Source organism: Apis florea, unplaced genomic scaffold (genome assembly GCF_048593485.1).
Source record: "Apis florea isolate Af1SG1 unplaced genomic scaffold, ASM4859348v1 contig_2190_pilon, whole genome shotgun sequence".
In the NCBI taxonomy this organism is placed as follows: domain Eukaryota; kingdom Metazoa; phylum Arthropoda; class Insecta; order Hymenoptera; family Apidae; genus Apis; species Apis florea.
The window spans coordinates 2754954-2772362 of NW_028256541.1; positions in this window are offsets into that span (position 1 = coordinate 2754954).

The following is a 17409-nucleotide window of genomic DNA, read 5'->3' on the forward strand; positions in this document are numbered from 1 at the left end:
CGTTGATAGAATACCGATTGTTCAAGGAGCATGACGCCCATTGTATACCGGATTTAATATAATTCTTACGAATGCGTAACTATAATCGGGGGTAAACTCTCCCTCTGTTGGAATCATGGCCTCTCCACCTCTTTTTACGAGATGAAGACGCCGATCAACAATGGCGACGCTCGTTTCCTTTACGAGTTAGCCACCTGTGCAAAGCTACAAAACCGTTTATACAACGGTACAATGACGAAAGAGCCAAAGCACGTCCCACTTGGCCGTAAAATTAATAATTTTCGATAAGGAACGATCTCGTATACTCGAGATAAGGTGAAAACTTGTACAGATTGTTCGCTTAAGAGCAATGTTTTTGATTGGATTCCTTGTCTAAGGTTCAAATAATTCTTATAATTCATGGAACAGATTATTTAGCAATAAAAGGTTTTTGGATCTAAATTGTTATAAGGTATTATTAAGAAAAATTTCTTTCAAAAAAAATTGTAATTAGAGAAAAAAATATTGCACAATGGATATATATTAGATCTAGGAAAATTGATCTATAATTAATCTATGTATAATAAATTTCATTATTCACGTAATTCACGATGATATCATTTATATTTATTTTTTAAAAAATATATTGGAGAAAATTATTTTGTTCATGTTCGATTGTACTTTATATATATATATATATATATATATTTCATGCTTAATTAAATGCTTCAGAATATTGAATATTTTCATTTATTATATTATATTAATAATTATATAAATTAAATTTGAGAATTTTTATTTAAATTTAACTTGAAACGTCTTCATAATTCACAATGTGTATATTTTAATAAATGTATTGTTTTTAATTTACACATAATTAATTTTTAAATTACAAAATAGTCGTTGAAAATAATTAATACGAATACGATAACGAAGCTTCATATGCATTTATAATTGCTAATAAAAAAATACCTTTTATACCAAAAGAATAAATCGTGAAATATGTATTATATTTTTACATGCATAAACACGTAATGGACGAAATTTATAAATGTATGTTCCATTTAAACGATATTATTTTCAAAGAGTGAAAATTGAAATTCAATAAGAGTCGATATATTTTAAATCATAATGTGTTTTCCATGTAATTATAAATATATTTTATACTTTGGAGGAAAAAGTTTTTTTTAAAAAATTTATTGAATGTTTATATCTCCGAAATAATAAATAGTTTCGTTTCTATCGTAAACTTAACGATTTATGTAGATATACATAAATACTGTCTATCACCACACACACGTATCTAAATTTCATCTTATAATTCGTAATCGATCTCTTTACATATACACCACCTGAAACTCTATTTATATTATACTCGCGAAACTTATACGAAAAATTCTCAAGATTTTTATTCTCAGATTTATTTGCGTCAATCTCAAAGCATTGACACAAGTACTTTTGAACAATCACTCGTAACACAGCGTGAAGTAATCCGTAAGAGTTTTACTCTCAAATGGCTTGCACAACAATACAATTTCACAAAAATATTTATAGTGAATTGATTGTTGTGGCGAGTGGTTTTTATTACTATTTCCGGTTCGACCGCCATTAACATCGTAAGCGCTCATCGATACGGTTCGATGGCATGGAACTTAAAATTACGTACCGCTTCCAAGAAAATGAACAATATCGCAGTTACGTCGATCGGGTGGAAAGTAAACTGCTTAATCATAGTATTCCGTGATGCAAGAAACATTAATTGTCTGAAGACATTCGCGAAATAGTTTCTTTGATAATTGATTGCCGCTGCGGATGCCATGATATAACTCATTGACTGATTAATGTACGTTCAAGAAAGTCTAATGGATTATTAAAATAAAAAAATTATTATATAAATAATTAGATAACGGCGTAAATAAAAAAATAAATAAAAAAATTTATAAGAAAATCTGCAAATGAATTAAAAGAAAAAATAAATAAATAAATACATACATGAAAATAAATAAGTCAAGAAATAAAAAAACAAAGTCAAAATAAAAATAAATAAAATAAAGAAGTGTTTTACGAAATCTAGGTAATTCAGTACAAATAAAAGAATAAATATATAATTTGATCCATAATCTACATAAAAGTTTAGATATAAATCACGAATGAATAAAGAAATGAATAATTAAATAGATAAAAGAATTCATATGAATATGTTAATTTATATATAAAAAAATACAATAAAAAAACATGGGAAAAAGTTTTTAGCCATATAAATATAAATTATTAAATTAAAACAAGAAATAAATTATTTATATATTTACTTTTTCTATATTATTTACTAAAAAATTTATAGTTATATCGAGTTATATACAAAAATAAATTATGTAGTAAATAATAATGATTTCTAAATCTCACTAATTTGAAAGTTGCTGCGAATTTCAAGGAAAATCGAAAACCTAAACCTGAAAGTAAAAATTGAATTAAATCTTAATCTTAATATAACTCTAAATGAAACACAAATACATTACTTCGTACGTATATCAATATTTTATATTATTATGAATATAAATATATAAAATATTAATATATTACGGAGAGAGAAAGCAAAAAAAAAAAAAAAAAGTGAAATGCATTTCACAGAGAATTATACTTATTTTATTAATAATCACCATTTTTAATATCCATCATTCTTACCACTACTAAACATTATAAAACATGCATTTACGAATATATTCTACTTTCTACAGCAGCAATTTTACAAGCCATCTACTTATTGCATTTTAAAATTTTTCAATAAAAAAATTTTTACAATTCAATTTAGAAATATCCGAACCATAAATGTGATTAAATATAAATCCTTAAGGAAATTATCTATATAAAAATCTTAATACAATTAAGATTAAAAATAATACGAAATATAAACATCCATTGTTAATTCCACACTCTTTAAAACAAATAAGACTATAAAAGATTAGTATAGAATTTTATAAAATACAGTTTCTTTTCAATTCATTACATACTCACACGATCCCTACCTACATAGAATCTAATTTTACAAAATACAGTTACACCTTTCCATCATCCTTTTCATTCATCACTTTACATCCTATCGCACCATCCCTACCTACATAGAATCTAATTTTATAAAATACAGTTATACCATTCCAATTCATTACAGAGTCACACCCTATCATACCATCCCTACCTCTCCACAGAATCTAATAACATACAGTTATACCTTTTCCACCAATTCATTAGACCTTATCACACATTATCATACCATCCTTACCAACACAAAATTTAAATCCATTTCTCTCTATTATAAAGGAAGATAGTAGCTATTCTACATAAAAATCTATCTAAAAAATTCGCTTAGGGGCCCCTCCTATTTAAAAATAAACACAACCGAAAAAAGATAGAGAAACTAATATGAGAAAATTATATGAAATATGATGATTGATTAATTTCATAATAGGACCTGAAACAAATCAAATTATAAATAATTAGTAACATATAACTATTTATTAATCGATAATACGAAATTTTCTTGAAATAAATAACTGCATTCCTAGAACTGATATACCTGAAACAAACTTAAATACAGGATTAGTATAATAGTGTAAAAAATATTCCAAACATTATAATTTCTTAAAAATTCGAAAAATGATAAATATAATGAACATTCACCATTACTGACTTCAAGAAATTTCATAAAAACAATTTTAATTCGAAATTTTAATTCATGACTAAGTCTTCATAAAAGAGAAAAAATATACAGAATAAATATTATAGCAATATTTTTTGCAACGAATGCAGAATGTGATAAGGGGTGCTGAAAAAGAAAAGAATGTAGTAGCCAGAAGGACTACTAAAATAAAAATATTTTCCATTCGATACGAAACCGAATAACAAACCGTGAGTGAAATATTTATTTTGTATCGCAACACTAATAAAACAATATAATTTTTTATAAAATAAAAAATTTTATTAAATCAAACGCGATGAGTGCTTTCTTATACTTGCAATATTGATTAATTTATATTGAAAAAAAAAAACAAAAAAAAAAACAAAAAAGATATGCAAAATTCCCGGAAACAATCAATTATTTACGCAACGTTACTTATGCACTCAAATTTAAACAACGCAACACTAATAAAGAATGATCCGAAGAAAATCCAATGGTCTCCTTAATGACTGCCATCGTATAATCACCCTTGTAGCTTTTTTTAGCCACTTAAGGTGATTCAGGAACAGGAACGTGAGTTCTTCCACAATTCCAGTGAAAGAAATTTGGGCATTCAATATTCGCAACACTACTTGAACAAACGCGATTATTTATCAACGCAACGCTATATTTTAAAACAAATTAAATCGAAATCGTTAATTCTGACCAAAAAGCTACTATTGATTAGAAATAAAGAATCTTAATCACAAAAATATAAAATTTACTTTATAAGAAATTAAAACAATTTATAACAAACAAATCGCGATATCTTATAATTAACATATCTTATAATTCACGATATCTTATAATGCAAACGCGATTCTCATCTTAACGCAACACTAATGCAAACGCGATTTTAATCTTAACGCAACACTAATGCAAACGCGATTCTCAATTTAACGCAAAATATGTAATAAAGGATTCTAATTCAACCCGTTATTAATTATTCGCAACACTAATAAAAAACGCGATGCCCATAATGACTGGATCTTAATGATGGGCCGGCATGCAAAACGGCCAGACGATACAACAACAATTACTACATATTACTAAAACGAGCACAGTGACAAAATAGTAACAATGACTTCCCATTCTTTGGATCCAAGCAAGAACCAAAAAATGAGAAACCATTCGTTGCAGCCCTCTTCGTGACAGTTTGTCGGGCCTCTTCGGTCTTCCTCCTTCGGGCGCAATGCCCGCTGAAACTTAAATCTAGGCTCGAGACTCACTAATCGCAAATCAAAAAAAAAAAAAAAAATGAAAAAAAAAGGACTAAATCGCGGAAACTGAGTACACATGAACGAATAACGATCTTAATGATCGTCCATCGTACGCGTGCAGAATCTCGAGCTCAACGTTCGTTTCGAAATCTTTCGCGACCGCGACCGCGAAAATTCGAAAAATCGAATGAGCAAAACCAAAAACGAGTGGCATTCTCCACTCGTTTCGACCGGCTTCACTCTCGATTCTTCAAATTTTATTTCCTGAAACAGATTGTCACGCGAAAGAGCGCGCCTACCCGATCAGAGACTGTGACAACCTGCCCGGCCCTACCTACTTATAATTAACATACACACCAGAAAGTATGCTACCTATCCTACCTAGCCCTATATTTAAAAAATAGCAAAACAGGCACGCCAACACACTCATTCAACGATTCTCACACATAATACTCGGGCGCAAAATCCTACACTAGGGAAAACGTCCCGGGACGCCTCCGACACCCGAGCTTGGCACACTACTTGCATACTCTAACTTTACGTACCATTTTCCTGAAATCGATTGACGATGGCTAGCGATCATTGCGTGAAATGTCATGAAAATATGTGTATATCTTAATTATTAATATTTCTTAATAAAAGAATATGCCTTTTACGGTCAAATTTGTTATAATTTAAAAGTAAAAAATCTAATATTGTGGATAATTTATTGCTGGAAATTGTAACGATATTAATCATAAAAATGTTAAATATCTCGAGTTATATCGTATAGAATAACATACTAAACGACGCAATTCCACAGCCTAACCACACACACAAAATGTGGAAAATACGTCGTGCACGATACACTAACGCATCGTCAATCGCTAAAAAATTTTTATTAGCTTATGAACTAAAATCATCATGCTTTTCGCCTCTCTCTCACCCAAGTAACACCTGGGCACGTGAGTGAGATCCTGGCAAAGAACACGGAAAGGATTAAACCTGAAAATCCTGAGCTAAAAAAATTATTAGTATATCTAACGGACTAATATTTTCTCATTTTAGATTTGCTCATTTTACTTCAAACTTTAATAAATTCTCTTTGTAAATTTTATGAATACTTATTAATTTCAAGAAGCAAAAATATTGAAATAATAAAGAAGAAATTTATTTTTGATATATATATCATTGAATTAACTATATAAGAAATTTATGTATGATAATTAATAATAGAAAATAATTGACTCTAAAAAGAATTTCAATGAAAATAACCTCAGGCGATCTCTTTATCAAAACATGTTTTCGAAAACATAAAACTAGCGCAAAAAACTTTTTACTGTTTAGATTAAGAAATCTACCTGTCGCGAAGTATCTTCTTGCACATAATATTTCACATATTCTTTTACGGAAAAAATAAATATTTTTACATTTCGAATCATACTTAGGTTTATAACAAAAATCAAATAATCAAATATTACGATAAAATGGAAAATAAAATTATTATATAAATTGTTCATTATCGATAACCATACCATAATGATATTATGCACTATCAATTGCATTATGTATTATAACTGATATTTTTATTGTAACGAAATCGGAGGGAATCCGATTTCTTCACAATTTTGAATTCATTGCATTCTATATCAATTTATTTGAATCTTAATTTTTATTCATAAATAATATTCATAATATTATTCATAAATGAGTTCATTCACTTTACAAATAATCATATAGAAAATATTTTCAATAATAGATCAATGAAAATAATTATTCGTATCATTCTATATCGTTAATTAATGTGTTATTTAATATAGAACTATCAATATCATCTTTCCAAAAACGCGACATGCAAGAAGATCTATCCTGATCTAATAAATAAAATACAAGAAAAATGTTACTATTCACGAGTATAATAAATACCCATGGTCACTGTGCTCGTGCAAAATTCTACGTATACAACCAGTCATTCGTGTCGATTCGAACCTTTTGTTCTACGACATGATTGAATGACCGGAGGAACATAAATGCATGCGACTCACCAATCGATGCGAAGAATCTGCATTTTGTTGAGGCCCAAGATGTCATCACGAGGAAGGGAAAACTGTAACCAAACATGAAACACTACCATTAAAATTCTGATTATTGGAAAAAGTCGAAGGGAGCAGAAAATATATATAAAAATAATTACCTCTTCGCGTGATGGATGATCGCCCGATTCCTCAAGGAACACTGATTCTACCCTGTACCGAAAACGAATATTCAAAAATATAAAAAAATAAAAATAAAAAACTACTAACGCGTCGATATCAAATAACAGCGGCGAATAAACACTGACTCTAGTTTCGCGAATAATTATAACAACTTAATTAGAGCTATTGTGCCCTAAATACTAAAAAATTATTACGAAGCAAACACTGAATCTATCAATCGCATTGCGCGCGATCACAAATATTGTTAAAAACTGAAGTCCATGAGAAATGAAGATCCTCTGGCATCTTTAACAAAATATAAAATATTACGTGTAATTACGAGTATTTATAAGTACAACATTGATGATATAAAAATATTGAAATAAAATATCTTTTAATATGAATAAATAATTACCTCTTCGCGTGATGGATGATCGCCCGATTCCTCAAGGAACACTGATTCTACCCTATACCGAAAACGAATATTTAAAAATATAAAAAAATAAAAATAATAAACTACTAACGCGTCGATATCAAATAAAAGCGGCGAAAAAACACTGACTCTATTTTCGCGAATAATTTAATTAAAGCTATTGTGCTCTAAGTATTAGAAAACTATTACGAAGCAAACACTGAATCTATCGATCGCATTGCACGCGACCACAAATATTGTTTAAAACTGAAGTCCATAAGAAATGAAGATCCTCTGACATCTTTAACAAAATATAAAATATTATGTGTAATTACGAGTATTTATAAGTACAACATTGATGATATAAAAATATTGAAATAAAATATCTTTTAATATGAATAAATAATTACCTCTTCGCGTGATGGATGATCGCCCGATTCCTCAAAGAACACTGATTCTACCCTATACCGAAAACGAATATTTAAAAATATAAAAAAATAAAAATAATAAACTACTAACGCGTCGATATCAAATAAAAGCGGCGAACAAACACTGACTCTAGTTTCGCGAATAATTATAATAATTTAATTAGAGCTGTTGTGCTCTAAATATTAGAAAACTATTACGAAGCAAACACTGAATCTACCGATCGCATTGCGCGCGATCACAAAAATTCTCTGGAAATAATTCGCTATATTAGTGGGGGGGGAGGGGGGGATTTTTTTTATAGAAAAAGTAAAATACTTTTTCTTTTTTTCTATCGAACATTTGTTTCAGAAAGAATTACGCGCTTTTATTAAAACTACGAATCGATTATCAATATTTTATGAATAAAAGAACTTAAAATATGTATCATGAATGCAAAAGCATTAATAATTATGGTGAATATTCATTATACATATAGAATAAAGTATACTTTTCTACAATGAATAAATATATCACATAATAATGATCTAATAAATATAGAATAAATACATACGATACACGAACGAAAAATCAAGCTTCCCTTTGAAAAAGTACAATGACGTCCATGTTGGAATTTTTCCCGCCTTCTCGATGCACAATATATCTGTTCAGTAATCGGGTAATAATCTGCATAAAAGAAAACGAGAATTTTCAAATATACACATGAAATGTATAAAATTAATCGATCACAAATAAAAATAAAGCAATTATCAAGCACAAATTTTATCTTAAAAAGTCACAACGTGAGAATTAAATAGCACTGCAATCGTCAAATAAATAAATAGAGAAAAATTAATAATTTAACTTCAAAAGATTGCCAGATATAATAATAATAATCGCGTATTTATTGAATAATAATGATAGGAACAATTGTTTAAGGAAAAAATATGTACGTACTACGCAACAAACGAATCGTAAGAAAAAGTGAAGCTTCTAATACGAATAAGGATACATAATGACGTAGCACAATTTCGGTTAACGTATTTTCGCGGGAGAGAAGGAGGGAGGTGCGCGAGGGAGATGCGCGAGGGAGATGCGCGAGTCGAAACCTCTCGAAGCCTGTCGAAACATGTCGAGCGTGGGAAAATATGCGAACTCCTAATTTCTTAGAAAAGCGATATTATGAAAACATCTAACCAGTCTCGACCAAAACAAAACAGAAAATAATATATGAACATTACAGAGAGACGCATTTAGAAACGAAATATGATATCACCGATCTAATATATAGTATATAAAATATGCAATAACGGATATGAAATAAAATTGCCTTCGTTTCGTTTGTTTCAATATGAATCAAAAAATTATACAAATCTATTCTAAATAAATTTATTCCAATAAATTTATTTGTCAAAAGATATGAAATATCAAAATCAGTCATAAATCATCGTAATATATATGTACTACAAGTCATTTTTTCTTTCAAGTTATCCCGAAAATTGATAATTTTTTCAAATGACAATCAAAATCGTGAAATAAATGCGTAGGAAAACTATATCAAAATGAAGCAACAAGTCGAATTTCGCCTAGAAACAACGAAGCACGAACTACCGGTATTCAATGATCGAAAACACAAAAAAAACTCAAAATATCAATTAATTTCGACACTTAAAATAATAAAGGGATGATTAAATAAACGAAAATAATAATAATTTATAAATTCGGTACAGAATTTGATCAAAATTACTTACTGCGCAGTAGAATTTTCCAAGCCGGCAGCGATCAACACGTCCTCTCTTGTTCACTTTCCACTGAAGACTGACGCTGCGCGCCAAAATTCGCCAAGAAGCTCTCTCATTGGCTGGCGACGAAACTCGATATTTCGATTATTTCGATAATCGAAATCGTATGGAAAATTAAAATATTGCATAATATATTTCAATTATTTTAATTAACAATATTAAAAAAATATATTATTAATTTATTTGTATTATTAAATTTTAATTAATTATTTTTTATTTGTATTATTTTTTTATTTGTATATTTTTTATTATATAATTTATTTATTGATCGATTTATCGATTTATCGATTATTATAGATATATTTGTTCAATGATTTATTTGTATACATAAAATTGTATATTTGTATACATAAAATACATTTGTTTTACATAAAATTATTTATTTATTTAATAATCCATTTATTAAATTTAATTAACAATTAATTAACAATTAAAAATTAAATTTATTTTTATGATCTATTTAAATATTTATATTGTATTTTATCTTTTTTCAATAATTTTCTTGTAAACTTTTTTGTTTTATTCATTTAAATATATTACATATATTTATATTCAATTTGTTTATTTATTTAAATAATATTATTGTATCCATATCCTATATATCCATTTACTTATTGAATTACTTACATATTTATTAATTCATTTATATAGTGTCTTGTTTTTTGTTCATTTATATTATACTTCAAATTATTCATTTATTTAATTACTTATAACATAAATGTCAAAAATATATAAATGATTAAAACAAAAAAGTCTACAAATAATTCACTACAAATATATAAATAATTGAAGCAATGAGCAAATAAATAAATAAATTTGTGAAAAACAATGAGTGAATAAAATATAAAGATCTAAAAATTAATCACTAGATAAATGAATGAATAAATAAATTTATATAATGTACACAAATGACCAAAATGTTTAATAATAAAGCATATACAAATAAATCAATAAAAAAAATTATTAAATATATAAATAATTATATAATTAACGAAATAAATACACAAACAATTTGATGAAAATGTAAGTAAACAAAATAAAATTTATAGAAATAAGTTAGACAAATAGATGAATAAATATATAAATAATTATATAAGTAAAGTAATAAATATATACAGATGACATGAGTTGATGCATACATAAATGTACAAAACTAAGAATCATGTATATATTTATTATTTTAGTTATTTACTTATTTACATATCTCATCCTATTTCTATATTTTTTGTTTTGTTTATTTATGCACATTTTAAATTATTTATACATTTAATTTCTTTATTTACTATAATATATATACTAATATACTATTTACTATAATATATATAATATATATATATATTATTTACTATAAAATTTATAGTTGTATCGATGATACAAAAATAAATTATGTGGTAAATAATAATGATTTCTATCTCACCAATTTGGAAGTTGCTGCGAAATGGAGAATTATCCTATCCATACGGTCCCATCCATCTTCCATTACACAAAAATTTATTTAAAATCAATGAAAAATATTCCTTTTGATATAAATTTGCAAAATGTTCAATCTTTGGTCATTGTACAAAACAAACAGTAAGAGGAATCTCAAGAAAAACCGAAAAACTAAATGTGAAAGTAAGAATTGAATTAAATCTTAATCGTATATAATTCTACATGAAACACAAATACATTTCTTCGTACATACATCAATGTTTTATATATTTTATTATAAGTATCAATATATAAAATATTGAAGTTTGAAAGCAAAAAAAAAAAAAAGTGAAATGTATTTCACAGAGAATTATACTTATTTTATTAACCATCACTATATTTAATATCAACCACCATTACCATCACTAAGCATTATTAAGGATACATTTACAAATGTATTCTACTTTCTACTTTCTCAGCAGTAATTCTACATCTACAAACCATCTACTTACTATTTTTATTCTTATTTTTATTTATTATTTAAAATTTTTCAATATAAAAATTTTTACAACTCAATTTAGAAATAACCGAATCATAAATATGATTTAGTTAAGAAAACTTAACATATCTTCAAGATTAAGTTTCATCTAAACCTCTTACTCTCTTTATTTGCTACCTATATTTTAGCTAAATCCTTATTTCAATCACTTTATTCCTAAGTCTAAAAATAGTACCTTCCTATTTTAAAAGTTTAGGAAGTCTACCTACATAAAAATACAATTTCTTTCCAATTCATTACAGACTCATACGATCCCGATCTACATAGAATTTAATTTTACAAAATACAGTTATACCTTTCCACTTCATTACTCAGATTCACATTCTATCATACCATCCCTACCTCAGAATCTAATAAGATACAGTTATACCTTTCCAATTCATTACAGAATCATACCCATCACAACCATCTCTATCAACATAGAATCCAAATGCATTTTTCTCTATTCTTAAGGAAGGTACTAATTATCTAAAAGATTATAAAAATCTATCTAAAAGATGTGTTTAGGGACCTCTTTCACATAAAAATAAACATAACCGAAAGAAGAGAGAGAAACATATAAAATATGATGAATGATGATTGGTTGATTTCATAATAGATCCTGAAACAAATCAAATTATTAATAATTAGTAATATATAATTATTTATTACTTAATCGATGATACAAACTTTTCTTGAAATAAATAACTGCTCTCCTAGAATTAATATACCTAAAACAAACTTAAATGAAGGATTAGCATAATAGTGTAAAAAAGTATTCCAAACATTGTAATTTCTTAAAAATTCATAAAATAATGATATAAAATGAAAAATATAATGAACATTCATCATTATTGTCTTCAAGAAATTTCATAAAAAAGAATTTTAATTCGAAACTGAAGACTAAATTTTCATCGAAGAGAAAAACAAATATTGCAGCAATATTTCTTGCAACGAATGCAGAATGTGATAAGGGGTGCTGAAAAAGAAAAGAATGTAGTAGCCAGAAGGACTACTAAAATAAAAATATTTTCCATTCGATACGAAACCGAATAACAAACCGTGAGTGAAATATTTATTTTGTATCGCAACACTAATAAAACAATATAATTTTTTATAAAATAAAAAATTTTATTAAATCAAACGCGATGAGTGCTTTCTTATACTTGCAATATTGATTAATTTATATTGAAAAAAAAAAAACAAAAAAAAAACAAAAAAGATATGCAAAATTCCCGGAAACAATCAATTATTTACGCAACGTTACTTTATGCACTCAAATTTAAACAACGCAACACTAATAAAGAATGATCCGAAGAAAATCCAATGGTCTCCTTAATGACTGCCATCGTATAATCACCCTTGTAGCTTTTTTTAGCCACTTAAGGTGATTCAGGAACAGGAACGTGAGTTCTTCCACAATTCCAGTGAAAGAAATTTGGGCATTCAATATTCGCAACACTACTTGAACAAACGCGATTATTTATCAACGCAACGCTATATTTTAAAACAAATTAAATCGAAATCGTTAATTCTGACCAAAAAGCTACTATTGATTAGAAATAAAGAATCTTAATCACAAAAATATAAAATTTACTTTATAAGAAATTAAAACAATTTATAACAAACAAATCGCGATATCTTATAATTAACATATCTTATAATTCACGATATCTTATAATGCAAACGCGATTCTCATCTTAACGCAACACTAATGCAAACGCGATTTTAATCTTAACGCAACACTAATGCAAACGCGATTCTCAATTTAACGCAAAATATGTAATAAAGGATTCTAATTCAACCCGTTATTAATTATTCGCAACACTAATAAAAAACGCGATGCCCATAATGACTGGATCTTAATGATGGGCCGGCATGCAAAACGGCCAGACGATACAACAACAATTACTACATATTACTAAAACGAGCACAGTGACAAAATAGTAACAATGACTTCCCATTCTTTGGATCCAAGCAAGAACCAAAAAATGAGAAACCATTCGTTGCAGCCCTCTTCGTGACAGTTTGTCGGGCCTCTTCGGTCTTCCTCCTTCGGGCGCAATGCCCGCTGAAACTTAAATCTAGGCTCGAGACTCACTAATCGCAAATCAAAAAAAAAAAAAAAAATGAAAAAAAAAGGACTAAATCGCGGAAACTGAGTACACATGAACGAATAACGATCTTAATGATCGTCCATCGTACGCGTGCAGAATCTCGAGCTCAACGTTCGTTTCGAAATCTTTCGCGACCGCGACCGCGAAAATTCGAAAAATCGATGAGCAAAACCAAAAACGAGTGGCATTCTCCACTCGTTTCGACCGGCTTCACTCTCGATTCTTCAAATTTTATTTCCTGAAACAGATTGTCACGCGAAAGAGCGCGCCTACCCGATCAGAGACTGTGACAACCTGCCCGGCCCTACCTACTTATAATTAACATACACACCAGAAAGTATGCTACCTATCCTACCTAGCCCTATATTTAAAAAATAGCAAAACAGGCACGCCAACACACTCATTCAACGATTCTCACACATAATACTCGGGCGCAAAATCCTACACTAGGGAAAACGTCCCGGGACGCCTCCGACACCCGAGCTTGGCACACTACTTGCATACTCTAACTTTACGTACCATTTTCCTGAAATCGATTGACGATGGCTAGCGATCATTGCGTGAAATGTCATGAAAATATGTGTATATCTTAATTATTAATATTTCTTAATAAAAGAATATGCCTTTTACGGTCAAATTTGTTATAATTTAAAAGTAAAAAATCTAATATTGTGGATAATTTATTGCTGGAAATTGTAACGATATTAATCATAAAAATGTTAAATATCTCGAGTTATATCGTATAGAATAACATACTAAACGACGCAATTCCACAGCCTAACCACACACACAAAATGTGGAAAATACGTCGTGCACGATACACTAACGCATCGTCAATCGCTAAAAAATTTTTATTAGCTTATGAACTAAAATCATCATGCTTTTCGCCTCTCTCTCACCCAAGTAACACCTGGGCACGTGAGTGAGATCCTGGCAAAGAACACGGAAAGGATTAAACCTGAAAATCCTGAGCTAATAAAATTATTAGTATATCTAACGGACTAATATTTTCTCATTTTAGATTTGCTCATTTTACTTCAAACTTTAATAAATTCTCTTTGTAAATTTTATGAATACTTATTAATTTCAAGAAGCAAAAATATTGAAATAATAAAGAAGAAATTTATTTTTGATATATATATCATTGAATTAACTATATAAGAAATTTATGTATGATAATTAATAATAGAAAATAATTGACTCTAAAAAGAATTTCAATGAAAATAACCTCAGGCGATCTCTTTATCAAAACATGTTTTCGAAAACATAAAACTAGCGCAAAAAACTTTTTACTGTTTAGATTAAGAAATCTACCTGTCGCGAAGTATCTTCTTGCACATAATATTTCACATATTCTTTTACGGAAAAAATAAATATTTTTACATTTCGAATCATACTTAGGTTTATAACAAAAATCAAATAATCAAATATTACGATAAAATGGAAAATAAAATTATTATATAAATTGTTCATTATCGATAACCATACCATAATGATATTATGCACTATCAATTGCATTATGTATTATAACTGATATTTTTATTGTAACGAAATCGGAGGGAATCCGATTTCTTCACAATTTTGAATTCATTGCATTCTATATCAATTTATTTGAATCTTAATTTTTATTCATAAATAATATTCATAATATTATTCATAAATGAGTTCATTCACTTTACAAATAATCATATAGAAAATATTTTCAATAATAGATCAATGAAAATAATTATTCGTATCATTCTATATCGTTAATTAATGTGTTATTTAATATAGAACTATCAATATCATCTTTCCAAAAACGCGACATGCAAGAAGATCTATCCTGATCTAATAAATAAAATACAAGAAAAATGTTACTATTCACGAGTATAATAAATACCCATGGTCACTGTGCTCGTGCAAAATTCTACGTATACAACCAGTCATTCGTGTCGATTCGAACCTTTTGTTCTACGACATGATTGAATGACCGGAGGAACATAAATGCATGCGACTCACCAATCGATGCGAAGAATCTGCATTTTGTTGAGGCCCAAGATGTCATCACGAGGAAGGGAAAACTGTAACCAAACATGAAACACTACCATTAAAATTCTGATTATTGGAAAAAGTCGAAGGGAGCAGAAAATATATATAAAAATAATTACCTCTTCGCGTGATGGATGATCGCCCGATTCCTCAAGGAACACTGATTCTACCCTGTACCGAAAACGAATATTCAAAAATATAAAAAAATAAAAATAAAAAACTACTAACGCGTCGATATCAAATAACAGCGGCGAATAAACACTGACTCTAGTTTCGCGAATAATTATAACAACTTAATTAGAGCTATTGTGCCCTAAATACTAAAAAATTATTACGAAGCAAACACTGAATCTATCAATCGCATTGCGCGCGATCACAAATATTGTTAAAAACTGAAGTCCATGAGAAATGAAGATCCTCTGGCATCTTTAACAAAATATAAAATATTACGTGTAATTACGAGTATTTATAAGTACAACATTGATGATATAAAAATATTGAAATAAAATATCTTTTAATATGAATAAATAATTACCTCTTCGCGTGATGGATGATCGCCCGATTCCTCAAGGAACACTGATTCTACCCTATACCGAAAACGAATATTTAAAAATATAAAAAAATAAAAATAATAAACTACTAACGCGTCGATATCAAATAAAAGCGGCGAACAAACACTGACTCTAGTTTCGCGAATAATTATAATAATTTAATTAGAGCTATTGTGCTCTAAGTATTAGAAAACTATTACGAAGCAAACACTGAATCTACCGATCGCATTGCGCGCGATCACAAAAATTCTCTGGAAATAATTCGCTATATTAGTGGGGGGGGGGGGGATTTTTTTTATAGAAAAAGCGAAATACTTTTTCTTTTTTTCTATCGAACATTTGTTTCAGAAAGAATTACGCGCCTTTATTAAAACTACGAATCGATTATTATGAATTTTTTATGAATAAAAAGAATTAGAATATGTATCATTATAATGCAATTATTAATAATTATAATGAATGTTCATTATACATATAGGATGTAATGATATCATATAACACGATCGAATAAATAAAAAATAAATACATACAGTACAGGAGCGAAAAATCAAGCTTCCCTTTGAAAAAGTACAATGACGTCCATGTTGGAATTTTTCCCGCCTTCCCGATGCACAATATATCTATGTCCAGTAATCGGGTAATAATCTGTACGAAAGAAAACGAGAATTTTCAAATATACACATGAAATGTATAAAATTAATCGATCACAAATAAAAATAAAGCAATTATCAAGCACAAATTTTATCTTAAAAAGTCACAACGTGAAAGTTAAATAGCACTGCAATCGTCAAATAAATGAATAAAAAAAAATTAATAATTTAACTTCAAAAGATTACCAGATATAATAATAATCGCGTATTTATTGAATAATAATGATAGGAACAATTGTTTAAGGAAAAAATATGTATGTACTACGCAGCAAACAAATCGCAGGAAAAAGTGAAGCTTCTAACACGAATAAGGATACATAATGACGTAGCACAATTTCGGTTAACGAATTTTCGCGGGAAAGAAGGAGGGAGATGCGCGAGAGAGATGCGCGAGTCGAAACCTATCGAAAT